Consider the following 25,240-nt stretch of genomic DNA (forward strand, 5'->3'; position numbering starts at 1 on the left):
GTACAAGAAGTTTATCAAAATGTCCAAATATATCCATGTGAAGGACCAGAAGGCCAGCCTGCAACATTACAACCTTACGTGATAGATGGACCCTTTAATTTAATAGGAAGAGATTTACTTATGCAATGGCAAACTAAAAAATATATTCCACATTTTTCCTAGGAGCCACTGCTTATTTAGCAAACAATACAATTATTAAAATAACTTGGAAAAATGACAAGCCTATTTGGACAAAGCAGTGACCCTTTACAAAAGAGAAATTAAAGGCTACTAAAGAACTTATAGATATACAATTGAAACTAAAATATATTGAGGAATCTTATTCCCCTGATAGTCAGTTTTCATTCCAGTCCCAAAGAAAGGCAATGCCAAAGAAAGCTCAAACTATGGCACAATTGCACTTATCTCACACACTAGTAAAGTAATGATCAAAATTTGCCAAGCCAGGCTTCAGCAATATGTGAACTATGAATTTCCAGATGTTCAAGCTGGTTTTAAAAAAGGCAGAGGAACCAGAGATCAAATTGCCAACATTCACTGGTTCATTGAAAGGCAAGAGAGTTCCAGAAAAACATCTATTTCTGCTTTATTGACTATGCCAAAGGTTTGATTGTGTGGATCACAATAAACTGTGGAAAATTCTGAAAGAGATGGGAATACCAGACCTCCTGACCTGCCTCTTGAGAAACCTGTATGCAGGTCAGGAGGCAACAGTAGAACTGGACATGGAACAACAGACTGATTCCAAATAGGAAAAGGAATACTTCAAGGCTGTATATTGTCACCCTGCTTATTTAACTTACATGCAGAGTACATCATGAGAAATGCTGGGCTGGAAGAAGCACAAGCTGGAATCAAGGTTGCTGGGAGAAGTATCAATAACCTCAGATATGCAGATGACACCACCCTTATGGCAGAAAGTGAGGAAGAACTAAAGAGCCTCTTGATGAAAGTGAAAGAAGAGAGTGAAAAAGTTGGCTGATACAACTGAGCAGCCAAAGATGGAGAAGCTCTATACAGTCAGAAAAAACAAGACTGGGAGCTGCCTGTGGCTCAGATCATGAACTCCTTATTGCCAAATTTAGACTTAAATTGAAGAAAGTAGGGGAAATCAGTAGACTATTGAGGAATCATCTAAATCAAATACTTTATAATTATATAATGGAAATGACATATGTTCAACAGATTAGAACTTACAGAAAGAGTGCCTGAAGAACAATGGATGGAGGTCCGTGACATTGTATAGGAGGCAGTGATCAAGACCATTCCAAAGAAAAACAAATGGAAAAAGGCAAAATGGTTGTCTGAGGAGGCCTTACAAATAGCTGAGAAAAGAAGAGAAGTGAAAGGCAAAGGAGAAAAGGAAAGATATACCCATTTGAATGCAGAGTTCCAAAGCAAGGAGAGATAAGAAAGCCTTCCTCAGTGAACAATACAAAGAAATAGAGGGAAAAAATAGAATGGGAAAGACTAGAGATGTCTTCAAGAAAATTAGAGATACCAAGGGAACATTTCATGTAAATATGGGCACAATGAAGGATAGAAATGGTATGGGCCTAACAGAAGCAGAAGATATTAAAAAATGATGGTGAGGTTACATTATACAATAAAGATCTTATACAAAAAAGACTTTCATGACCCAGACAAATATGATAATGTGATCACTCACCTAGAGCCAGACATCCTGGAATGTGAAGTTAGTAGGCCTTAGGAAGTATCACTAAGAACAAAGCTAGTGGAGGTGATGGAATTCCAGTTAAGCTATTTCAAATCCTGAAAGATGATGCTGTGAAAGTGTTGAACTCAGTATGCCAACAAATTTGGAAAATTCAGCAGTGGCCACAGGACTGCAAAATGTCAGTTTTCATTCCAATCCCAAAGAAAGGCAATGCCAAAGAATTCTCAAGCTACTGCACAATTGCACTCATCTAACACACTAGCAATGGAGAAGGCAATGACATCCCACTCCAGTACTCTTGCCTGGAAAATCCCATGGATGGAGGAGCCTGGTAGGCTGCATTCCATGGGGTCGCTAAGAGTCGGACACGACTGAGCGATTTCAGTTCCACTTTTCACTTTCCTGGAGAAGGAAATGGCAACCCACTCCTGTGTTCTTGCCTGGAGAATCCCAGGAATGGAAGCCTGGTGGGCTGCCGTCTATGGGGTCGCACAGAGTCGGACATGACTGAAGCGACTTAGCAGCAGCAGCAGCAACACCATGGTAGCAAAGTAATGCTCAAAATCTTCCAAGACAGGCTTCAACAGTACATGAACCGTGATCGTCCAGATATTCAAGCTTGATTTAGAAAAGGCAGAGGAACCAACGATCAAATTGCAAACACACGTTGTATCATCAACAAAACAAGAGAATTCCAGAAAAACATCTATTTCTGTTTTATTGACTACACCAAAGCCTCTGACTGTGTGAATCACAACAAACTGTGGAAAATTCTGAAAGAGATGGGAATACCAGTCTACCTAATCTGCCCCCTGAGAAATCTGTATGCAGTCAGGAAGCAACAGTTAGAACTGGACATGGAACAACAGACTGGTTCCAAATTGGGAAAGGAGTACATGAAGTCTGTATATTGTCATGCTGCTTATTAAACTTATATGCAGAGTACATCATGCAAAATGCAGGGCTGGATGATGCACAATTTGTAATTAAGATTGCCAGGAGAAATATCAATAACCTCAGATATGTAGATGACACCACCCTTATGACAGAAGCAAAGAAGAACTAAAGAACCTCTTGATGAAAGTGAAAGAGGAGAGTGAAAAAACTGGCTTAAAGCTCAACATTCAGAAAAGTAAGATTATGGCATCTGGTCCCATCACTTCATGTCATATAGATGGGGATCCATGTAAACAATGAGAGACTTTATTTTCTTGCCTCCAATATCTCTGCAGATGGTGACTGCAGCCATGAAATTAAAAACAAACAAACAAACAAAAAAACAGTTGCTCTTTGGAAGAAAACTGTGACCAACCTAGACAGGATATTAAAAAGCAGAGACATACGTTGATGACAAATATCCATCTAGTCAAAGCTATGGTTTTTCAAGTAGTCATGTATGGATACAAGATTTGAACTATAAGAAAGTTGAGCACTGGAAAATTGATGCTTTTGAACTGTAGTAATGGAGAAGAGTCTTGAGAGTCCCTTGAACTGCAAGAAGATCCAACCAGTCCATCCTAAAGGAAATCCGTCCTGAATATTCATTGAAAGGACAGATGCTGATGCTGATGCTGAAGCTCCAATATTTGGCCACCTGATGTGAAGAGCCAACTCACTGGAAAAGACCCTGATGCTGGGGAAGATTGAAGGCAGGATTAGGGAGGGATGACAGAGGATGAGATGGTTGGATGGCATCACTGATTCGATGGACATGGGTTAGAGCAACTCTGAGAGTTGGTGATGCACTGGGAAGCCTAGCGTGTTGCTGTCCACGGGGTCCCACAGTCGGACAGGAGTGAGCGACAAACTGAACTGAACTCTTTGTCAGTTGCTTTACTTGCAAATGTTTTCTCACTTGTTATAAGTTTTCATTTTGTTTGTGATTTCCTTTGCTGTGCAAAAGCCTTTTTATGTCCCATTTGTTTATAGTTTCATTATTTTAGGAGCTGGATCTAAAAAGATAATCCTGCATTATATGTCAGAGTATTCTGGCTATGTTTTCCTCAGAGTTTTATAGTGTTGAGCCTTACATTTAGGCCTTTATTCTAGAGTTTTATTTTTGTTTATGGTGTTAGAGAGTTCTCTAATTTCATTCTTTTACATGTATCTGTCCAGTTTTCTCAGCACCACTTATTGGAACGATTGCTTTTCCTTCATTGTATGTTCTTGACTTCTTTGTCATAGATTATTTGATCATAGCTGCATGAGTTCATCCCTGGGTTTTCTGTCTTGTTCCATTCATCTATATTTCTGCTTTTGTGCCAGTATCATACTGTCTTGATTACTGTAGCTTTATAGTATAGTGTGAATTCAAGGAGCCTGATTCCTCCAGCTCCATTTTTCTTAAGATTTCTTTGGTTGTTAGGAGTAATTTGTTTTTCATACAAATTGTACAAAAATTTGTTCTTGTTGTGTGAAAAATGCCACTGATAATTCAATAGGTATTGAATTGAATGTGTAGATTGCTTTGGGTAATACAGTAATTTTCACAGTTCTGATTCTTCCACTCCAAGAACATAATATATCTCTTCATCCATTTGTGTCATCTTTGATTTTTTTTTCATCAGCATCTAATAGTTTTCTGAGTACAGGTCTTTTGCTCCTTAGGTAGGTTTATTCCTAGATATTTTATTCTGTTTTGGTGTAATGGTAAAATCAATGCTTTTTAAAATTATATTAATATTCCTTTGAGGTTTTTTTAATCTTTTTATGTTTTTAATTGAAGTATAGTTGATATATTGTGAGACTTAAGCATCAACCCTAAAGTAAATAAATTGAGTCATATTTTATTATCACCTGAGTGAGGTTTACATATTTAAAATTCCTTTTAGTTATAAATTAATTTTGATATTATTACTATTATGTACATTTTTTAGAACCCAGTTTTTCAACTCTGAGTGAAAAACAGCCGTATTGGCAATGATCTATATGCTACTTATTTTGGATCAATGCTGTTGAAATCATTTTATCATATGTTACCTATAGATTGATCTCTTGTTACTTGGACATTCACAGTTATTGAAAGTATAAATTAATAAATGAATGTTTATTCTTGGTTTTCTCAATGACTGATTCATGAAGTAACTTGGAAATCTCTGGGAAATCAAATTGAAGTAATGAATTTTTCATTAGATGTCCTATTAAAACCTATTTTTATCTCTTGAGTAAATACCTAAGTTAAAATCTAACATTCACCAAGCTAACCTTCTTATGTTAATGAGGAGACTAATTGCAAATTTCCCTAGGTAATCTCAGTGTCAGTTATTCATGAACCACTGACAACAGACATGACATTTCCAAATGACACCTCTAAATCCTTTTATTTACAAGTTTTTTAATGCACAGGGTGATTTAAAAGATTTTAAACATAAAAATGTTGCCAAAATGAACTTGAAAGGGGGAAAAAAATAACTTCTGAAATGTGAAAACCTGAGATGTTACTTTAGAATTTAGTTAAGGCTAACATTTTAGAATTTGAAAACCTTTAAGAAAAAAAGAAACATTTCTATCTTCTCTTTAATTATATGTTGGATTGATGTTCTTGAATAGAAAATATGCCATTCCAAAAGGATTTCATCTAATTGATGTATATAATTACAGCTTTGTTCTGAATCACTAGTAAGATTAAAAACATATAAAAGGATAACAAGACAAGATAGAAGTCCCCAAGGAAAAATGTAGTTCGGTACCAAGAAGTACAGTACATGTTAGATAATGAAGATTTTGGGGATGAAATGACTTTTTCTTTTTGAAGTTTTTTCTATTGTAATGTTAGTCTTCTTCTTTTTTATATTTTATTTTACAAAATCCACATATCATGATAGTAAGCATTTTATTATGTCAAATATTTTGTGATAAATATTGTAAATGTATTTCTGACCTCAATTTTGGCTTTTTCACTTATTATTTTAAAGAAAATTTTAAACTTTTTCTTTAAAAATTTTAGGTTATTACTGTGCAGTTCCTGCTACATTTGCATTTTAAAATAAATTCTCCTTCCACTGTCATACAGATATTAATGTATAGTTTATCTTAGTTTTTCATGTTCCATTTAACCATATGTATTGTCATTGTAACATATAGATGTATTTAAATATATGGTTTTGAATAAAATTCTAGTTGTTCTAAATATCCAACAAATTTAGATAGCACAATTTACTGAATAGTCTTTTCATTCCATAATGATTGCATGCGTGCTAAGTCGCTTCAGTGCTGTCCGACTCTTCCGTATGGTCTGTAGACGAACAGGCTCCTCTGTGCATGGGGTTCTCCAGGTAAGAATACTGGAGTGGGTTGTCAGGCTCTCCTCCGGGGGATCTTCCCTATGCAAGATCAAACTGCATCTCTTACATCTCCTGCATTGGGAGGCAAGTTCTTTCCCACTAGTGCCACCTGGGAAGCCCTCCATAATGATTAGAAATATAAAAAATACTTTTCTTCAAAGACATACTACAATGTGTTTTGAGTTTTTAAAATATTCTTCATTTATGTGACTTTAGAGAATTTTGTGAACACAAGTATAGAGAAATAGGGTATCATTTTTTTTCCCCCTGCAATTCGATTTTTATTTTACTGTTTTTGTTTTTGTTGTCCTAGTATTGTAGTTACCTTTCTTTCTCCTAGAAGGAAATGTCTCTAATAGCATCACAAATATCAAGTATAATTATAGTTAAATTTTCTTGTACTTAATTAGATCTTCTTTCTTATCTCATTTTTGAGCTCTTTGTTTTTCTTAAAGGCTAAGGAGTCTAGATTTTTTGTTCAGTTTTGTGTTTAGTAGATGCTGTGAGTTTTCAGTTGGACAGGTCTATTTCTCATGAAATAGTCAAAGTTATTGAGAACTTGTGTATATTTATAGGATTGTGTATGTGGTATGTGGTTTGCAAGTATCACTTAACAGAGAAAAGGTTGTGGTAAGGCATTCGGATTGCCTCTACATGTAAAAAATAAGAGGGGATTTATTCCAGGAAAATAATGTCCATTGTAGAAAGCCTAGTCTTTTAGAGAAGGAGAAGACTCAGTTTTCAGGATGCACCCTTCTTCTTACTGTGGGGAAAAGAATAAGCACTGATATTCTTTTTATAGAGGAAGGCAGGAGGAAAAGGAGAGACAAAAAGGGAGGGTACAACCAGAAGAGCTGTCTCAGGGACATTCCATATGTTTATTTCCATGATGCCTTCATTTTCTTACCTTTAGAATTGATGTGTTGTTGCTGTTCAGTTGCTCAGTTGTGTCTGACTCTGTGACCCCATGGACTTCAGTATGCCAGGCTTACCTGTCCATCTCCTAGAGTTTGCTCAAACTCATGTCCATTGAGTCGGTGATGCCATCCAACCATCTTGTCCTCTGTTGTCCTCTTTTCCTCCTGCCTTCATTCTTTCCCAGCATCACGGTCTTCTCCAATGAGTCGGTTCTTCACATCAGGTAGCCAAAGTATTGCAGCTTTAGCATCAGTCCTTCCAACGAATATTCAGGACTGATTTCCTTTAGGATTGACTGGTTTGATCACCTTGCAGTCCAAGGAACTCTTAAGAGTCTTCTCCGGCACCACAGTTTGAGAACATCAATTCTTCAGTGTTCTGCCTTCTTTATGGTCAAATCCTCACATCCATTCATGACTACTGGATAAACCATAAATTTGACTCTATAGACATTTGTCGGCAAAGTGGTGTCTCTGCTTTTTAATATGTCTACATTTGTCATAGTTTTTCTTCCAAGGAGATGTGTGTCTTTTAATTTCATAGCTGTAGCCACCATCTTCAGTGATTTTGGAGCCCCAGAAAATAAAGTATGTCATTGTTTCCACTGTTTCCCCATCTATTTGCCATTAAATGATGGGACTGGATGCCATGATTTTAGTTTTTTAAATGTTGAACTTTAAGCCAGCTCTTTCACTCTCTTCTTTCATCAAAAGTCTCTTTAGTTTCTCTTTGCTTTCTGCCTTAAGGGTGGTGTCATCTGCATATCTGAGGTTATTGATACTTTTCCTGACAATTTTGATTCCAGTTTGTGCTTCATCCAGCCCAGCATTTCGCATGATGTACTCTGCATATAAGTTAACTAAACAGTGTCAAGCAGCCTTGACATTCTCCTTTCACAGTTTTGAAGCATTTCATTGTTCCATGTCCAGTTTTAACTGTTGCTTCTTAACCTGAATATAGGTTTCTCAGGAGGCAGGTAAGGTGGTCTTGTATTCCCATCTCTTTAAGAATTCTCCACAGTTTCTTGTGATCCACACAAAGGTTTTAGTGTAGACAATGCAGCAGAGGTAGATGTTTTTCTGGAATTATCTTGCTTTTTCTATGATGCAACCAATGTTGGCAATTTGATTTCTGGTTCCTCTGCCATTTCTAAATCCAGCTTGTATATCTGGAAGTTCTTGGATCATGTTCTTTTGAATCCTAGCTTGAAGAATTTTGAGTATTACCTTGCAAGGATGTGAAATGAATGAAATTGTGCAGTAGTTTGAACATTCTTTGTCATTGCCCTTCTTTGAGATTGGAATGAAAATTGACCTTTTCCAGTCCTGTGGCCACTGCTGAGGTTTTTAAATTTGCTGGCATATTAACTGCAGCATTTTTCAGCATTATCTTTTGAGATTTCAAGTAGCTCAGCTGGAGTTCCATCACCCCCACTAGCTTTGTTTGTAGTGATGCTTCCTAAGACCCACCTGACTTCACATTCCAAGACGCCTGGCTCTAGGTGAGTGATGAGACCATCGTGGTCATCCGGGTCATTGAGATCTTTTTTGTATAGTTCTTCTGTGTATTCTTGTCACCTCTCTTAATATCTTCTGCTTCTGTTAGGTTCATACTGTTTCTGTCCTTTATTGTGTCCATCTTTGCATGAAATTTTTCCTTGATATCTCTGAAAATTGATGTAGGAAATTCAAAATTGAAGCCTCAGTAGTCTTAGCCTGAAAGACCCACTTTGTAGAGTTTTTTAGAATTATTCTTGAATTCATATATAAACACACTCATATGCACATATACATCCATATATATCTTTAGTCCTGATTTGGACTAAGGAGTCCTTCAGAAATCCTGAAGAGATTCATTCACATCGAGGCCTTTTGATATCTTGGCTATTATGAAAACACTCCCTTTGGAAATCTCTATTGCCATCTCAAAGGGATTTGGAGAAGGAAGTGGGGAGTGCTGGGGTAGCAGTTTTATTCTGTAATGGTTCCTATTCACTTCCAAAGAAGGAAGGCCATTTTCATGATTGTTCTCTTTATCCAATTTTCTTTTCCATCTCCAAAAGAATGAATGTGAAAAATATTTACATTTACAAGCCTAAATTTTTCTTTGCTCTTCTTAACTAGATTTGGAGGGGGTAGTAGCTGATATAAGATGGTTGAATTAGTAGTAGACAAATGAGATGATTCACACAAGTCCAGGTAACAGGTACACACAAACACACACCTTTGTATTTTAAATATAGATTTAGGAAACAAATAAGAAATATGTTTGGGTGAGTATACCTATGTAAGTGTTATGGGGATGGGTAGTGATTGGAGAGACATAATATCACTCTGGATAAACTGTATAAAACTTCATTAAACACTGACCCACCTCTAAAATGACTGCCAAATCCTCAATTAACTAATAAAATCCACCATTTGAAGAGCTAATTTAATTAACCCAATCCACCTTTTCAACACAATGCTTTTTTTTAACTCCAGTTATACCAAGCTATTTGTAACTTCTCATTCATGTCATAAAGTTTCACATTTGAGTTTTTACATAAGAACCTCATACAGAAAGACCATTTGGCTCTCTAATATCTAATTGAACTCAGCCTTAAATGTCTGCGATGTCTCCAAAAATAAACATACTCTCCACAAAATATAAAAAATTTTTTAAAACTTGTATGAAAGCATATTGGCCAGTGTCCGAGCGTTGCCTGAATGTTCCCCCCCCCCCCCCGCCCGATTCACACATTCTTAGAAAGGCCCACATCTTAACTGATTTTGCAACACTAGTCTCCACATGGTATTTCATACATAGTAGTATTCAAGAAGTTTGTGTTGAATAAATGTGTCAACTGTGCTACTTTTCTTTATCATTCACTGCTATTTTTATTCCCTTTTGTAGGTTCTTTCAGTCTTTGTCACTGTCCCTGTTACCCCATGCACCTAACTCCTGCATTTGCCAACCACCTGATAAATCTCCTGATTAGAGTAATGCTGCAACGTTAATCTGGCATTCTTCTGGTTCTCTTTGCCGCTTGTCTCAATGTTATACTCTCACTTTGCCCAACTACTCATTAATAATTCTCAAGACTTTGGTGAATTTAACCTTTGGCCATAGAACCACAGCTTTAATTACCTCACTCTTCACATTAATGATTTTCCAGGGAGTGCTCTATGATCACAGACCTCCAAGGTCTTGCACTTTTCAGTTTATATACTCATCTGGATTTATGAAACTCCTTGGCTATCCAGACCAGAAATCTAAATGGCTACTGTGGTTACTATAGTCTCTATGATAGAAAAATACTGAGGCAAAAAGTCTTCAAGTGAACACTTAAAGACAGTTTCTCATCCAATTCCAGCTTCTTTCTCCTTAGACATTGCAGCATATGCATATCCACACATGTAAGTACACTCTCTTTCCTATATTGCGCTTTGAATAAAGAATACAAATAAGTGATGTGTGTTTGTGGATATGCATTTGTTATTGCTTATTGACAAAAGGAAATGTGTCCTGAAGAAGGGTGATTGACTTATTCTGATTGTCACACCTTGCTTATCCCTGAAATTGGGCTCCCATTGTCCCACTCTAGTTACAAGCAAGGTGTGAAGTGTTATTAACTTAACTATTGATTAATAACAGTAGTACTAAATGTCTTTTAACTCTTTAATGAATCTGTGTTAGAGTGGCATTATTAGTATTGGGTGAGAATTAATAAATTTTAGTGGTTAAGCGCATGATTTGGTGGTCAGATAGACATTAATTCATGTATCGATTTGAATGTTCAAAAGTGGATCTTTGGGAAATTTTTCTAAGCTCTACCTGTTTCCTCATCTGACAAATTGAAATGATAATCACAGCAATCTACATACGAAGTAACCCTAGGGAGACACAAAGTCATTCCAAGGGAAACACAGCCAGGAATTCTTGCAAAGAAAGCAATTTCTAAATGCTGACCCCCTGAAGTACTTTTTCCTAAAAGTGAAGTGGCTGAGAAAATGCCTGTGGTTAAAGCCCCCTATGGGTCCTTTCTTATCTCCTGTTTCACAGTATCCTTTCTAACTCCTTAGAATAGAAATTCAAACTCCTCACTCTCATGGAATAGTATCTCCATGCAATGACCTGGGTGCAGAAAATTCAGGTCATTAAGGCACCATATCTGTTGCCATTTTTTCTCAGTAAGAGATGTATTGAGAATAAAATTTGTACTCTTTATGTTAAAAAACCATTTATACAAATTTGTAATATATGTATACATGTTTGAATGATTACATACTCACAGTTATTATAAAGTTAAGTTTGGTAGGAAAACTTCATTTTACTGAAAATTAGATATGAATTGTAACTTAGGTATGTTGAGTTTCAGAGAGGCATGGTGGTTGATAAGGCTTTCAATCAAATATAGCAGAGTAGAATAAAATTCTGTGAGGAAAAAATAAAAATATGATTTAAGGAGAAAATTAAAATTTACTAAATTTCCAATAATTTAACAAAAATTTTATTTTTAAATGCATGATGATTGGCATCAAATTGCCATGGTGTTTATATTTCCTTGGATACATTTTAAAAATTGATATCAACATCTGTTTAATGTGCTCAAAATTTGCTATTATAGTTGCATGATGTAATGCATATAAAGTGAATAGCACAGATCTTAGCATGTATTTATACCCATATAAAATTAACTATATAATTTTCATTTATGAAAATACAACTATATTAAATTTAGAAGAACACATGACATTTAAAAGGACATACATATTTAAGTACCATCTAATATTATCAACAAATGCATAACAGCTTCTTCCCTTAATTAACTGGACATGTTTTAGAAATTGTGTGAATTGTATGTATTTAAGAATAATGTTCATCTTTAAAGTGACATTAATCATTTCTATTTAATAACTTTTGAACATAAAAATTATAGATGAATGCTGTAGCAAATAAGTATGTTTTGGTCTTACTCCATTTAACTTACAATTCTTAAATGATTTCCCTTTCCTTGAACAACTGACCTACCCCACCCCTTCCAGAGGTTTGAGGTGTGGCTGCTTATTACAGCACCATGACAGTGGAGGATGAGTGGGGATATGTCCCTGCTTTACTAATCAGTCTCTCTAATATTTTTAGGCCAAGGCTATAAAGATAATCAAAGTCACATTAATACGAATTCCTCCCTAAGATTTTTCAAGTGGGATTGGTGAGAAAGTGGCATTTCCTTATTGATAATACAGTTAAGGAACCAGTTCCGGAAGAACTGCAGCAGAAGAAAGTCAAAAAGCAAAGCTGGATGATGTTGAAAGATTCAAAGGCAAATCAAGAAACTGAGTGAGAGGAACAGACAGAAGTCAGACTGGCCTTGGTAAACTAAGGAATTTCATGCAGATCTCATAATTATGAACAGAGAAAAAAGGTTAGTGACATTCCATCCCCATTATAACATTTTCTTTACTGTGTGTGGTGTTGGGTGCTTTGTGTTGGCAGTCAAGAGGGTCAGTATCACTTCTAGTCAAAACTGACCTGACTTCTGACAGAGGGGACCTAGTCCCAAGAGGAGAACTGTAGCAGGAACCCAGTAATGAAATCAGTATTGGATTAGTTTACTCACCTTTGAGATGTGAAACAGCATACAAAGAATAATATTAAACAAAATGATTTGATAGTTTAGCATTCTTCTCATTGGTATTCAGATAATTAATTATATAATTTTATTTAAATTAATATCTAAGTATAGTATACTTAACAGCTAGGAACTGTCAACAGATTATAGGTAAACAATGATTTACTGAGTAATCAAGATAACTTTTTCCATATTTCAGTTTATAATACAGATATTTTATAAGTAAAAACCACAATAAAATATATATGAAATATTGAAATTATTACAAGAATAACCATAGGTTGTACTCTATGAAATTTGAAAATTCTACTCATGAATTGACAATAGATGATACTTCTAAATCTCAACTTTCTACAGGAAATTTTTGTGCAAGTGGAAATAGGGAGTAAATTAGTTAGGTCTTCTAATAGAACAGTATTGTGAGGTCAAATGTATTCCTCAGTGAAAGTAGTTGATTGAAATATTTAGTCTCTATGCATTCAGAATATATTAAGGAAACTAAACTGGTGGCTAAGGATTCTTAAGTATGTATAGGATACATAATGATGTAGTGAGTACAAGTATTATTGTTTACTTATCCATCAATGCCACTTAACAAGAAGGAGCCCATGAGGCTTAAATTGTGCTGCATTCATATCTGTCAATTTCAGAGGCTACTTAATCAGATTAGCAACTGAGGGAGTCTAAAAGAGATGAAAAATGTACCAACAGCCCAACCTGACTAGACTGTTTTATAATATCATCCATTTTCACTGCTAACTCACACAATAGATATGGTGAATTCACTTATTCAAGGTTGTTACTAAAAATGTTGCCTTTTATACAATCTCTGTATCACAACTTAATTTTGTCTCATTTTAATCTTTTTTTTTTTTTTTTTTTTAATGTGGCAGAACTGTGTCCTACTGCTAAGTCACTTCAGTCGTGTACGACTCTGTGTGACCCCATCCCTGGGATTCTCCAGGCAAGAGCACTGGAGTGGGTTGCCATTTCCTTCTCCAATGCATAAAAGTGAAAAGTAAAAGTGAAGTTGCTCAGTCATGTCTGACTCTTCACGACCCCATGGACTGCAGCCTACCAGGCTCCTCCGTCCATGGGATTTTCCATGCAAGAGTACTGGAGTGGGGTGCCATTGCCTTCTCCGGCAGAACTGTGTAGCTTTTAAAATTTTGTTAGGTAGTTCTGTATAAAAGTTTTTGGAACCAGCTCCAAGTAATTAAATATAGTAAGAGACAGACATGTGTTGGAAATTATTTAAAAGAAAGATCATTTGGTCACTAAATTATATTTGGATCCACATATTATGATCTAATGAAGGCACTGATACTAAGTTTGAATCTGTTCAGTTATCATGTTTAAAGAACAGGACTTTTCAAATTATACATTCAAAGAAAAAATGTGCTTTTTGGGGGGAGAGTTGTGGGGGAAACTAAAATTGTAGGTGTGTAAATACTATTTTCATAAATAAAAATATTGTCCACACAGTAACAACTTTACTGACATATCATGTAACTAATGTCATTGTTATAGTCTTTTGAATTATCATATTTTGTCCTAAATTTTGTTTTTTAATTAAAAAACAATAATACTAGTTTAAAGTCAATTATGCTTTTTATAATCTTTTCTTTTTGGCAGCTTCTTAGAAACAAGTGTGAGTTTATTACCCCACTTTTACTTATTAAACATTGCTACAAATATTCCTTACATAATTCTTTTAAACATAATATACTTATGTAAGCAACACTACTTTACTCAACAAGGGAACAACACACATGATTTTAATTTTGTCCATAGAGGGAAGCTATGTTCTGATTTTCAGGGGAGTTCGTAATTTCCTCAGTTCTGTATCGAAGCAACAAAAATTTGAAGGAATAGATGCACCATTGTTACAGCTCCCGACCCAAAGACGCTAAGAGAACAGAAGCCCCCGTCCCAATTTTGGCTCCTCTTTTTATATGGTTTTTCCTCCTCCCCCTGAACCTGCCCTATGTAAATTGGGCTAGCCAGGAGGGCTGTTTGTTTTACCTGAGGTCCTCACTCTGATTATGGACCTTTCTTTGTTCTACTTTTGTGGGCTTTTCCCTTCTTTGTCTTTTAGCCACGGCCATTCTGGACTCTTTTTTTCTTATTCTAACTACCTGACTATTCTAACTGCCTAAAAAAAAAAGTTGTTCTAATTGTATTACATTTTAAAAATCTCTGCCTAATCTCACAATCAGATGTAAATCATTATCTAGGTTGTCAGAAGTAAACAACAGCAAATGTCTCTCTGTTGGGATGCAATCAAATGTGAAAAAACATTTCACAATTCGGATGTCAAATAACAGTCTTAAATTTGGTGATAATACAGTCTTCAAACCTCTGTAATTATCTGGATATTGTTTGAGTGAACTTGACAAATAAGAAAAATTGTTGCAAAAACCAAGGAAAGACATGGAAGGAAAGAAAAAAAAAAAAAAAGACTTGGCCAAATTATCATTTGAAATGAGAACAGTCATTCTGTCAATTAAATATAACCAACTAAAAAGAAATATTTGTTTAAATAAAAAGGCTAAACCTAAGAATGAACTTTGAAAGATTGTGAATGTCTAGAATGGTTGATTGTTTGATCTATTGGAAAAATAAACAGAGGATAGAAATCCATCTACTTCTAATATATAGGGCATCTTAAACAGAGGACAAATAATTTAATACCCAAATTCTAAAGTGCTTTTTGGGCACTTCTAAAGTGTGTTTTTTGTTCTATGATTCAAGTTACAGTATTTAAAAGTGCGTTAATCTACAGGATAATTTTTGTATTTACCACCATTGTAAATCCAGATGAATAAAGTTGTTTTTCTGCACAGAATCAATTTCAACAAAGGACAGGCAACTTACTACATAGATGAATACTACTAAAACTGTCAATCAAGTAAAATTTGCAGCCACAATTCCTATATTGTTAGGAATAGACAGAAACATGAAATAAAATATGTTGGATTTTCCTGATTAAACAGAAACAATGAATAAAAATGCTGCACTTTCTTTACCCTTCTGAGTTCTTTTCAAAACTCTGTAGAAGTCATGGAAGTTGCTACAAAGTATTTTAAAGTCTCTACAAATTTTATTCTACAATTTTAATACTAAAATAGGACAGTGTTTTTTAAAAGAAATGATTTGACATATATTTTACCTGAAGCAAATGTTAAGATCATGTATTTTTATTGGTAATAATAGGAAGTATTTACAATCTGAATTACCTTTTTAAATACTGGCTATCTATAACTATGACCATATCTACCATATCTAACTATTACCATTATCTATAACTATTACCATATTTTTATTTTATATCTTATAATGGAGTCAAGTATTCCTCATATTTTATTGTGTTTGGCAATATTCTTTATCATTTTGATTAAAAATACAATATCCTGGATATAATATCTGGAACAACAATGGTGATGCTCTTGTGAGATATTGAAAACAATCTTAATAAAAAAGGTATAAGGTATTCAGCATTCCTAAATAAATATTTATCTTTAGTACTTGATCTGAGTAATAATCCCCCACTATATGGAAGAATTGTTTATGATGAGACTATAAGAAGGAATTCAAAATAATCCTACATGTTAAAATTCTAGCAAGAGTCTCTTAGGGGTGGAGAATCTCAGAATTATAGCTACAAAATTGCCATGAATTTCCAGTTGTAGTTGCTATATTTAAAGGTAAAAATATATCTGTCAGAGTTTGTTAGATTGCCATAACAAAGTACCACAGACTGAGTGGCTTAAACAACAGAAATTGGTTTTCAGCCAGTTCTGGAGACTAAAATCAAAGGTCTACGTGACAGTTATGGGCTCTCAAGAAGAGCCCTCTCTTCTTGACTTGTTGTCCTCTGATGGCATCGCTTATGTGTGAGGGTATCCCTGGAATCTCTATCTCAATGATCTCATTTCTTCTTATAAAGACACGAGTCAGACTGTAATAGGGCCACCCTGATGAACTCTTTTAGCTTAATCACCCCTTTAAAGCCCCTGTATCTAAATACAATCACTTTCTGAGGTAATGGAGGTTAGGGCTTCAATATATGAATTTTGGGGGACACGATTCAGTGCATAACAACATCATGTTCTTTCTATTAAAGAAATGCAAATTACCTTAATTGTTTTCTTAGATATACTTTGCAACTTGAGAGAACAAAAAAAATAGGACAGTCAGGGAATATTTGCAGGTATCTTCAGAGAGTACTTACATTACTGTAAATTTTGTTTTAAAGGAACTGATCGCAGCCTAAGGCTTTGAGAAGCTTGGAACTAGCAGATGTCAGTCGTTAAGAAAAAAACCTGTAACACCTGAATTCTTTTCCATGAAATAGGAAACCAAAGGAAGAGTGCTAAGATGCCAGTGATCTTACTGGAAGGTAGATGGACAAATTTGCCAGAGTGCTGTGAGACAGGAAGAGGAAAGAAAGCCAGGTTTGACTCCATGATTCTTCTCCAAGGTATCTCTAAATGGGCTTAGATTTAGATCTAAATGCTTCACTTCCATAACGTTTCTGCAGAAATTCATGGATCAAGTCTGAGCCTTTGGAGTGGGAGCACTGACTCCAAGACCCTAGACTACCAGAGAACTAACCCTAGGGAGTATCAAATAGTGACAATTCACACAAAGGAAACCACTTGAATACAAGACCCAGCTTCACCCAACCACCAGTAGTACCCTGTGCAGGATGCCTCATCTAAACAACAAACAACAAAAGTACAAACCCAATCACCAGCAGACAAGATTGCCATCTCACTCAGCCTTGCCCATCAGAGGGAAAACAAACAAACAAGCAAACAAAAACAGCACAAATCTCACCCTATAAGCTTACACTAACCACTGGACCAAACTTAGGTAGGCAGAAACTAAAAGGAAGAAAGAATTCAACCTTGAAGCCTAGGAGAAGTAGACCTCAAACACAATAAGTTAAAAAAAAAAAAAAAAATGAAAAGGCAGATAAATACTACACAAATGAAGGAACAAACCAGAAACACAGGGGTCCAATATAAATGAAGAGGAATTAGGCAAACTACCTGACAAAGAATTTAGAATAATTGTTAGGTAGTTATAATAGGGAAAAGGAGTCCAGAATGGCGGTGGCTAAAAGACGTGGAAGGGAAAAGCCCGCAAAAAGAGAACAAAGGAAGGTCCGAGGACCAGAGTGAGAACCTCAGGTAAAACAAACAGCACTCCTGGCTGGCCCAATTTACATAGGACAGGCCCAGGAAGAGAAAAACATGTAAAAAGAGGAGCCAAAGCTAGCTCTCTCTCTCTCTCTTCCACGTGCTGGGGTGCTCTTCTCTTCATGTCTTTGGGTCGACATGCCCTCACACCTCGAAGATGGATTTTCCTGCTACCTTCTAAATAAAATAGAGCTGTAACACTGATTTATCTAAGAGCTATAACACGGTCCATTCGAGACCTGAAAGCTATAACACGGTGTGTCCAAGACCCGAGAGCTGAAACACGCGGAGGGGGCTTTAATGTCCATCACTCCAAATCTTTGTTGTGACGAGACAAAAACCGAGGAGCATACACTCACCTGACAATAATGATAGTAAACATGATCACAATCTTGAAAACATAGAGAATGCAAGAATCAATTAATAAAGACCTAGAAGAATTAGAGACTAAACATACAGAGACAAACAACACAATTATTGAAATTAAAAATACTCTAGAAGGAATCAATAGCAGAATATCTGTAGCAGAAGAACAAATCAGCAAGCTGGAAGATAAAATGGTAGAAATAACTTCCAAAGAGCAGGATAAAGTAAAAAGAATAAAAAAAACTGAGGACAGTCTCAGAGACCTCTTGGACAATATCAAACACACCAACATTCAAATTATAGGGGTCCCAAAAGAAGAGAAAAATAAAGTGTATGAGAAAATTTTTGAAGAGATTATAGTTGAAAATTTCCCCAACATGGAAAAGGAAATAGTCAATCAAGTTCAAGAGGCACACAGAGTCCCATACAGGTTAAACACAAGGAGAAACATGCCAAGACACATACTAACCAAACGAACAAAGACTAAACACAAAGAATATTAAAAGCAACAAGGGAGAATCAACAAGTTACATACAAGGGAAACCCCATACGCATAACAGCTGATCTTTCAGCAGAAACTTTGCAGGCCAGAAAAGAATGGCAGGATAGATTTAAAGTAATGAAATGGGAAAATCTACAACCAAGATTACTGTCCCTGGCAAGGTTCTCATTCAAAATGAATGGAGAAATAAAAAGCTTTTCAGACAAGCAAAAGTTAATTCAGTACCACCAATCCAGCTTTATAATAAATGTTAAAGGGACTTATATAGTCAAGAAATACAAGAGAAGGAAAAAGATCTACAAAACCAACCCCAATCAATTAAGAAAATGCCAATAGAATCATATATATCAATAATTATTTTAAATATAAATGGATTAAATGCTCCAACTAAAAGACACAGGCCAACTGAATGGATACAAAAACAAGACCAATGTATATGCTGTCTATAAGAAACCCACTTCAGACTTAAAGACACATATAGACTGAAAGTGAGAGGATGGAAAAATATATTCCATGCAAATGTGAAGCAAAAGAAAGCTGGAGTAGCAATCCTAATATCAGACAAAAATGAAGAAAGTGAAGTCGCTCCGTCGTGTCTGACTCTTTTGCAACCGCATGGACTGTAGCCTACCAGTCTCCTCCGTCCATGGGATTTTCCAGGCAAGAATACTGGAGTGGGTTGCCATTGCCTTCTCCAGGGGATCTTCCCAACCCAGAGATCGAACCTGGGTCTCCTGCATTATAGGCAGATGCTTTACCATCTGAGCCACCAACAAAGTCCATATCAGACAAAATAGACCTTAAAATAAAGAACATTACAAGATATAGGGAAGGACACTACCTGATGATCAAGGGATCAATATAAGAGGACGACATAACAATTGTAAATATCTATGCACCAAACAAAGGAGTACCTCAATACGTAAGACAAACACTAACAGACATAAAAGGAAAATTGACAGTAACACAATAATAGTAGGAGACTTTAACACCCTACTCACACCAATGGGCAGGTCATCAAAACTGAAAATTAATAAAGAAGCCCAAGTCTTAAATGATACTTTAGATGAGATGGATCACATTGATATCTTCAGGACATTCCATCCAAATGCAGAAGAATACACATTCTTCTCAAGTGCACATGGAACATTCTCCAGGGTAGACCACGTCTTGGGTCACACATCAAACCTCAGTAAATTTAAGAATGTTAAAATCATATCAAGCATCTTCTCTGACCACAACACTATGAGACTTGATATCAATTACAAGAGAGAAAAACTGTAAGAAACAAACACATGGAGATTAAACAACATATTTCTAAATAACCAATAGGTTACTGAAGAAATCAAAAGGGAAATAAAAAATTTCTAGAAACAAATGACAATAAAAACACAACAACTCCAAACCTATGAGATGCAGCAAAAGCAGTTCTAAGAGGAAAGTTTATAGCAATACAATCCTACCTTAAGAAACAAGAAAAATATTGAATAGACAACCTAACTTTACACCTAAAATAATTGGAAAAAGAGGAAGAAAAAAACCCCAAAGTTACTAGAAGGAAAGAAATCGTAAAGATCCAAGCAAAAATAAATGAAAAAGAAATGAAATAAACAATAGTAAAGATTAATAAATCTAAACACTTGTTCTTTGAGAAGACACACAAAATTGACAAGCCTTTAACCAGACTCATCAAGAAAAAAAGAGAGAAGAATCAAATCAACAAAATTAGAAATGAAAAAGGAGAGGTTACCCCAGACAATGCAGAAATACAAAGGATTATAAGAGACTATTATGAACTATATGGCAATAAAATGGATAACCTGGAAGAAATTGACAAATTCTTTGAAAACTTCAATCTTCCAAGACTGAACTAGGAAGAAATAGAAATTATGAACAACCCAATTACAATCACTCAAATTGAAGTGATGATCAAAAATCTCCCAAAAAACAAAAGCCCAAACCAGATAGCTTCACAGGAAAAAATTCTATCAAACGTTTAAAGAAGAGCTAATGCCTATCCTTCTAAAATTCTTTCAAAAAATTTCAGAGGAAGGAACACTTCCTAACTCATTCTATGAAGTTACCATCACCCTGATACCAAAACCAAAGACAACACACAAAAAGAAAACTACAGGCCAATATCACTGATGAACATAGATGCAAAAATGCTCAGCAAAGTTTCAGCAAATAGAATTCAGCAACACATCAAGAAGCTCATACACCATGATCAAGTTGGGTTTATTCCAGGGATGCAAGGATTCTTCAACATATGAAAATCAGTGAATGTGATATACCATATTAACAAATTGAAAGATAGAAACTACATGATAATCTAAGTAGATGCAGAAAAAGCTTTTAACAAAATTTAGCATCCATTTAGGACTAAAACTCTTCAAAAATGGGCATAGAAAGAACCTACCTCAATATAGTAAAGGCCATATATGATAAGCCTACAGCAAACATTACTCTCAATGGTGAAAAACTGAAAGCATTCCCCCTAAAATCAGGAACAAGACAAGGGTGTCCATTTCACCACTATTTTTCAACATATTTCTGGAATTACTTATTAGCTACAGCAATCAGAGTAGAAAAAGAAATAACAGGAATCCAGATCGGTAAAGAAGTAAAGCTCTTACTTTTTGCAGATGACATGATACTGTACATAGAAAACCCTAAAGATAGTATCAGAAAATTACTACAGCTAATCAGTGAATTTAGCAAAGTTGCAGGATACAAAATCAATACACAGAAATCACTTGCATTTCTGTATACTAACAATGAAAAATCAGAGAAATTAAGGAATCAATCCCATTCACCACTACAACAGAAAGAATTAAATATCTAAGAATAAACTTACATAAGGAGACAAAAGAACTATACACAGAAAATTATAAGACATTAATGTAAGAAATCAAACATGACATCAACAGATGGAGAAATATTCCATGTTCCTGGACAGCAAGAATCAGTATTGTGAGAATGGCTATACTACCTAACACAATCTACAGATTCATTGTGATCCCTATCAAATTAACAATGGAATTTTTCACAGAACTAGAACAAAAAATTTCACAATTCATATAGAAATGCAAAAGACTCCGAATAGCAAAAGCAGTCCTGAGAAAGAAGAATGGAGTTGGAGGAATCAACCTTCCTGACTTCAGATTATACTACAAAGCTACAGTCATTAATACAGTATGGTACTGGCCCCAAAACAGAAATATAGACCAATAGAACAAGATAGAAATCCCAGAAATAAACCCATGCAAATATGGGTACCTTATTTTTGACAAAGGAGGCAAGAATATACAATAGGGCAAAGACAGTCTCTTCAATAAATGGTGCTGGGAAAATTGAACAGCTACATGTAAAAGAATGAAATTAGAATACTTTGTAACAGCATACACAAAGATAAACTTAAAATGGATTAAAGACCTAAATGTAAGAACAGAAACTATAAAATTCTTAGAGGAAAACATAGGCAGAACACTCGATTACATAAATCAAAGCAAGATCCTTTATGATCCACCTTCTAGAGTAATGGAAATAAAAACAAAAGTAAACAAGTGAGACCTGATTAAACTTAAAAGCTTTTGCACAGCATAGGATAGTATAAGCAAGGTGAAAAGACAACCCTAAGAATGGTAGAGAATAATAGCAAATGAAACAACTGACAAAGAATTAATTTCCAAAATATACAAGCAGCTCATACAACTCAATGCCAGAAAAACAAACAACCCAATCAAAAAATGGGAAAAGAACTAAACAGAAATTTCTCCGAAGAAGGCATACAGATGGCTAACAAACACATGAAAAGATGCTCAACATCATTAATTATTAGAGAAATGCAAAGCAAAACTACAATGAGATATTGCCTCACATCAGTCAGAATGGCCATCATCAAAAAGTCTACTAACAATAAATGCTGAAAAGGGTGTGGAGAAAAGGATATGTTCTTGCACTGTTCATGGGCATGTAAATTGATACAGCCACTATGAAAGACAATATGGAAATTCCTTTAAAAGCTAGGAATAAATCCACCATATGTCCCAGTAATCCCACTCCCAGACATATACCCTTAGGAAACCAAAATTGAAAAAGACACAAGTACCCCAATGTTCATTGCAGCAGTATTTACAATAGCTAGAACATGGAAGCAAGCTAGATGTCCATCAACAGATGAATGGATAAAGAAGTTGTGGTATATATACACAATGGAATATTACTCAGCCATAAAAAGGAATGCATTTGAGTCCATCCTGATGAGATGCATGAACCTAGAACCTATTATACAGAGTGAATTGAGTCAGAAAGAGAAAGATAAGCATCGTATTCTAATACATAAATATGGAATCTAGAAAAATGGTACTGAAGAATTTATTTACAGTGCAGCAATGGAAAAACAGATATAGAGAATAGACTTATGGATGTGGGGAGAGGTGAGGAGAGGGTGAGATGTATGGAGAGTAACATGTGGAAAGAGTAACATGGAATCTTACATAACCATATGTAAAATAGATAGCCAATGAGAATTTGCTTTATGGCTCAGGAAACTCAAACAGGGGCTCTGTACCAACCTAGAGGGGTGGGATGGGGAGGGAGATGGGAGGGAGGTTCAAAAGGAAGGGGATATATGTATATCTATGGCTGATTCATCTTGAGTTTTGACAGAAAACAAAATTCTGTAAAGCAATTATCCTTCAATAAAAAATAAATTTTAAAAATCTGATCTCTTATTTAAATATATTATTGTAATAGAAGACAGAGTAAAAAGAACATCAGAAATAAACTGGTAAATGTTTGTGAAAAGAGATGATAGCAGAAAAACTCCCCACTCATTCTAAAAAATTAAGTCTGGAATTTTCCTCTAAACATCAAACTTTAGAGATATATTGTATCTCCATGTAATATATACAGTCTACAAATAGTTATTTTAATTGTGATTAAAAAAAGCAAACTACATAGTTCTAGTTCTGAAAATTAGCAAAATAGTACAAGTATCGGTACAGAAGACCCACTTAAACCATTGTATCTTTCATAGTGTGTGCCACAGTATTTCTAATTTCACTGCAATAGACAAGATCTTAAAAAAATTTTTATTTTATTGAAGTATAGTTGATTTACAATGTTGTGTTAATTTGGGATGGACAGAAAAATTATTTGATTATACATACAGTATATTGTTTCCTATTATTTTCCATTATGTTTTATTAAAGATACTGAATGTAGTTCCCTGTGCTATACAGTAGGATCTTGTTTGGGGTGTCCTTGTTAGCTCGGGATCTTGCTGTTTATCTTTTCTGTATATCATAGTTTGCATCTGTTAATCTCAAATGCCCAATTCATCACTCCCCCAACTTTCCTCCTCCTTTGCAAGACAAGTTTCTTTTCAATGTACGTGTGTCTGTTTCTGTTTTGTAGATATATTAATTTATTTCATATTTTAGATTCCTCATGTAAGTGATATGATATTTGTCTTTCTCTTTCTAACTTACTTCAGTTAGTCTGATAATCTCTAGGTCCATCCATGTTGCTGCACATGGCACTATTTCATTCTTTTTTATGGCTGAGTAATATTCCATTGTGTTCATGTATATGGTGTGTGTGTGTGTGTGTGTGTGTGTATCTTTATCCATTCATCTGTTGTTTCCATGTCTTGCTAACTTTGAATAGTGCTGTTATAAACCTAGGGGTGTGTGTATCTTTTTGAATTATGACTTTTGTCTAGATACATACACAAGAGTGGGGTTGTTGGATCATAAGACAAATCTATTTTTAGTTTGTTAAAAAAACTCCATACTGTTTTCCATAGTTGTTGTACCAATTTACATTCTCACCAACAATGCAGGAGTGTTCCCTTTCCTCTACACTCCTCCAAGCTTTTGTTATCTGCAGACTTAAAAAAAAATTATTGGAGTATAGTTGATTTACAATGTTTGGTAAGTTTCAAGTGTACAACAAAGTGAATCTATACATGTACATATATCCACTTTTAAAAAAATTATTTTCCCTTGTAGGGTGTTACAGAATATTTACAGAATATTTAGCATAGTTCTCTGTTCTATATAGCAAGCTATTTGTTATCTATTATATATATATATATATATATATGTATGTATGTAACATATATGTACATGTATATATGTTTTATATATATATATATATATATATACACACACACATAGTAGTGTGTATATCTCAGTACCAATCTTCAAATTTATCCCTCCTACCCTTCTTATCCCCAGTAACCATAAGTTTTCTTTCTACATCTGTGACACTACTTAGAAATTCACTTGTACCCTTTTTTCCCCCTTAGATTCCATATATAAATATATTTGTCTTTCTCTGTGTGTGACTTATGTCACTCATTATGACAATCTTTAGGTCCATTCAATTTGTAGACCTTCTAAGGATGGCCATTCTAACCAGTGTAATGTGGTTAAGTGAAGTGAAGTCGCTCGGTTGTGTCCAACTATTTGCGACCCCATGGACTGTAGCCTACTAGGCTCCTAGGTCCATGGGATTTTCCAGGCAAGAGTACTAGAGAGGGCTGCCATTTCCTTCTCCAAGGTGGTACCTCACTGTAATTTTGATTTGCATTTTTCTAATAATTAGTGATGTTGAACATCTTTTCATGTGCCTATTGACCATTTGTATGTCTTCTTTGGAGAA

General features: G+C 35.0%; 1 long non-coding RNA gene across 1 annotated transcript; it reads left to right on the top strand.

The window, feature by feature from the left end:
* Nucleotides 1–10,099: 10,099 nt before the first annotated feature.
* On the top strand, nt 10,100–23,152 carry LOC136146032 (uncharacterized). The gene is made up of 3 exons (XR_010658887.1): nt 10,100–10,277; nt 12,108–12,286; nt 16,752–23,152. It is a non-coding gene; the product is annotated as an uncharacterized lncRNA (long non-coding RNA).
* The last annotated feature ends 2,088 nt before the right edge of the window (nt 23,153–25,240 follow it).

Source organism: Muntiacus reevesi, chromosome 13 (genome assembly GCF_963930625.1).
Source record: "Muntiacus reevesi chromosome 13, mMunRee1.1, whole genome shotgun sequence".
In the NCBI taxonomy this organism is placed as follows: Eukaryota; Metazoa; Chordata; class Mammalia; order Artiodactyla; family Cervidae; genus Muntiacus; species Muntiacus reevesi.